Raw genomic sequence first — 3,059 nt, forward strand, 5'->3', positions numbered from 1 at the left:
GGTGGTGGGGGGGGCAAAAGGTGTAAATCTCACCTCAGCGCCAGAGCAACATGCCTCTCCCTCCTGGCACAGAGTCTGATTTGAAAGTGTGGACTTGTAGAAAAAGTTGTGAAAGGCCAGTTTATTTATTTATTTACTTCGTTTTTGGGGGCAGTGGACAGTATCACACTGCCAACGACATCTGCTGGAATGAACATAACCACACAGAGCCACGATGACAGCGTGTCAACTTTCATCTGTGTATGTTTCAGCTTTTGCTCCACAGGAAATGTTTTGAAAACAAACCCAGAGTCGCAGTATTAGATATTTGTGATAAAAGAGTGTGTGGTCTTGGCATCACAAAGGCAAGTGCAAGAAATCGAGGAGAAAACAAGAAACATTTTGTGTATATGTTAGTGTGTGTGTATCTACACTACAATATCTACCTTTGTGTGTGTGTGTGTGGTTTTTATGGGCGTTTGAATGTGTTTGTGTCTTGCAACAGTTCCACATGATCCCCAGTGTTTTCATTAGCGTACAAGGTTCGTGTGCGGTGACCATGACAACCTCACCCCTTGTCTTTGTGTCCCTCTTTCTCTTTCTCTCTCTCTATCTCTCTCTCTCTCTCTATCTCTCTCTCTCTCTCAGGCAGCAGCAGCCTCATGGGCCTCAGGACATACTAGACCCCAGCCTCCATCACACATCGAGCCCCCCCCCCTCCTCCTTCTCACCCACCATCCTCAAAGTCCCTCCAACTCTTTTTTATACTGTTACATACTCAAGATTTACTGGCAGTGCTTTGGCTGCACCTCCTCTGACACCTCCATGAAAGGTACCGGGCATGCATGACAAAGGCACATACACCCTTTGTTCACCAGTTGACTGCATCGCCTGTCTGACATTAGCAGGTCTCTTGCTTTGCATTCTGTATATGCAAGTGTAAAAGACAGCCCACCAGAGGAGTGCAAACACATTTTATGCAGCCACTTTGCAAGGCCAGATGTATGGAAGTGTGGCTAAAGCACTGCTGGATAATGTTATTATATTACTATAATTATTACTATTCTGTATATCATTCATATTAATGTTATTATGATTATTAAATACATGTTGAAGCATGACTTTGCAAAAAAAAAGAAAAAAAAACAATGCTGTACATTTTTAGATATTTTAAAGAAATACAAAAAGGTATTTTTGTAATCAAGACAATGTTTGAAATGGTTCTGTTTGATTGATTTATGTTGTGCTAAAGTGTGTGTGGAACTTTCATATGTTTTTTTCAGTTTTTTTTTTTTGCCCTTCCTGTGCCATTACAAAATGGTAAGTCGCCCTGCTATACCAAAGCAGTCCTGTCGGTTTGCTCTTGACTTTTCTACATACCGTGTGGATTTAGGTTTGCTCATGTGTGTGTCTTTGTGTGGGCGTCTTTACCTCATGAAGCAGACATATTAGTCCTTTGTCTGACGCGCTTTGGTTCAACTCAGCAGCCAATGTTAACACTGAGTGTCAAAAACACTCCTGATCCAGCTCATAATTTAGCAGTTTGAGGTAATCAGATGTGTTAAAAAAAAAAAATAAAAAAAAAATAGGCATTGACAGGAATAAGCCATTGGTGGTGAGGGTAGAGTGACCCCCCCCAGAGACTGCAATGCATGGCAAACTGAGCCCTGCTATAATTAGGAATTTGCCCCTTCATTGTGTTAGCAGGAGGACAGCAGCACAGTATAGAGAAAAGAAAGACCAAAGGCATTTTTTTTTTTACACTGGCGAGCTATCTAGGCTAGTGGAGTTATTCTGTTTTTGACTGCTTTGAAGTCCTCAATCTGATTTCTTATGAAGTATGATATTATTTTCGCTGCATGTCTCTTTTGGTGTCACTCCAAAGAGCCACTCTACATCTGAAAGGATATTCACTTAAAGCAATTTGTCTCCTTTGTCTATTTTTAGGGAGCCAATGTGATTCAACGTGCTTTTGTAAATTTTGAATTTACATAGTAATGATTGGAGTGGGGAAAAAAACACCCAAATCTTTTGTAATCTTGTGTATTCTTTGGCCTGCAATAACGTCTTTGCTGTATGACATATCATCGAGTGATAATGTGTCTGTGACATTTTGACGCCAAAACTCTCATTCATGTCACATCTGTACAAAGACGAACCTTGATTCTTGTACTTTTCTGATGAGGCTAAGTCACATTTCACAGTGATGTGACAGTGAAAACCTGAAGTAAGAAAACAACAATCTTCCCTGTAATCTTTAGCCCAGGTGTGTACAATCATGTTGGACTGGTTGAATTATATAGTCAGTGTTTGTAATGAATAATAATAATATGCACGCACATCATATCAACTGATTTTTCTGAAGCAGTTTTTGCTTTTACAGACATTTTTTAAGCCAACCGTGGCACCAAATTTATTAGAACAAGTATTTATAAGGTGTGTGTGTGTGCGTGTGTGTGTGTGTGTGTGTGTGTGTGTGTGTGTGTTTTTTTATGGGTATTATGTTTTTAAAGTTCATAGAAGATGCCCATCATATAATTCATTGTAAGTATTATTGTAAGTTTAATTGTATATTCATTTGGTAATTTTTCTAGAGCTTCTTTTTGTGTTTGTATCTGACTGATTGAAACATACTGTATGTGATATATGAATACTGTTTTATCTACATAATTCACTGTGAAATCCAGAGAAAAACATGCTCTTTGAACGAATGGATCTTTTTTTGTCTTTTGTCAGCAGTACGGTACAGAAGTCCCATGAAATTAATATTATGGTCCCTCCTTTTGTCAATGAAAAATACTCCTTTCTTGTTTCAGTATACCGTGTGCGTACCTGTGTGTTCTGTGCATGTTCACGGCATGTGTGTGTTCTTTTCTTTTTCTTAATGCATACAGTACTGTTGATATTTATGTACTTTAGCCACTGTAAGGAGAAAATGTATTTCAGTGAATTGCAGAGGTGTGTTTGTTTGAAACCAAAAAAAAAAAAAAAAAAAAAAAAGGTGATCAAAATGAGAAGTTTTTATGAAAATGTTAAATGAAGACATTTCAGGCCATCTGCCATTAAAGATTGACGTCATC

At 38.5% G+C, this 3,059-nt stretch overlaps 1 protein-coding gene across 3 annotated transcripts in view; it reads left to right on the forward strand.

Annotated features, from left to right (window-relative positions):
- Positions 1 to 3,059, forward strand: part of LOC111673475 (RNA-binding protein with multiple splicing-like) — a 36,811-nt gene extending 33,752 nt beyond the window's left edge. For 2 of the 3 annotated variants that reach the window (XR_015436156.1, XR_015436154.1), the window contains exon 8: positions 628 to 3,059. The gene's annotated coding sequence lies outside the window, so the exon portion shown is untranslated. The remainder of the gene's footprint in view (positions 1 to 627) is intronic. The other variant, XR_015436155.1, reaches the window with a different exon arrangement.

Source organism: Seriola lalandi, unplaced genomic scaffold (genome assembly GCF_002814215.2).
Source record: "Seriola lalandi dorsalis isolate HSWRI2012SDOR001 ecotype SW California unplaced genomic scaffold, Sedor1 jcf7180002054919, whole genome shotgun sequence".
In the NCBI taxonomy this organism is placed as follows: Eukaryota; Metazoa; Chordata; class Actinopteri; order Carangiformes; family Carangidae; genus Seriola; species Seriola lalandi.